The following is a 679-nucleotide window of genomic DNA, read 5'->3' on the forward strand; positions in this document are numbered from 1 at the left end:
ACGTTCATTTTTTCTNTAAATTTGGTTTTTACTACAAAAAAAAGAACAATAAACAATCTCTATAAAGTTATGACCGATAACATTAAAAGTAGCAATAACTACATATGAAATAAAACAATAGAATGCATCTGTCAGTGTCAACGAAAGACGCTCTATTGAAATATCATCGTTGCGATGTTTGCTCGAGTCAGTAGCAACAACAACGTCATGATCAAAATCTTTCAACACAAACGCTACATCACCAAACGAAACGGTAATAACGCCCACAGTAAGAGAGTGTAACGTTTAACACTGTAACAACAAGCACAGTTTTGTTTTTGTGAAATGTGTATTTAACACAACAACACAGTCATCTCTATAACAACAACAAAAACTATAACAACTTGGACGCTGGTTACGGCAGATTAATGTTAACACTCACAACAACAATAACGACGGCACAGCAATGTTAATGTCCTCCATTACGCAACAAACGACAGGGTCCGACGACAGCGTCCGACGACGACAGCAGCAGCAGCAGTAGCAGCAGACAGGACATCACATTTTGACCATAACACGACCTGCAGTCATATAATTCCGAAAATCTGCCTATAAAAATTTACGTTCACAAACCAAAACATTTTTCCGAGACTCTTGTATTAGTTTGCCTTTCTTTGAAATACGCGTACCGTGTACAAAT

The sequence above is a fragment of the Helobdella robusta genome (genome assembly GCF_000326865.2).
Source record: "Helobdella robusta unplaced genomic scaffold HELROscaffold_4, whole genome shotgun sequence".
Classification (NCBI taxonomy): Eukaryota; Metazoa; Annelida; class Clitellata; order Rhynchobdellida; family Glossiphoniidae; genus Helobdella; species Helobdella robusta.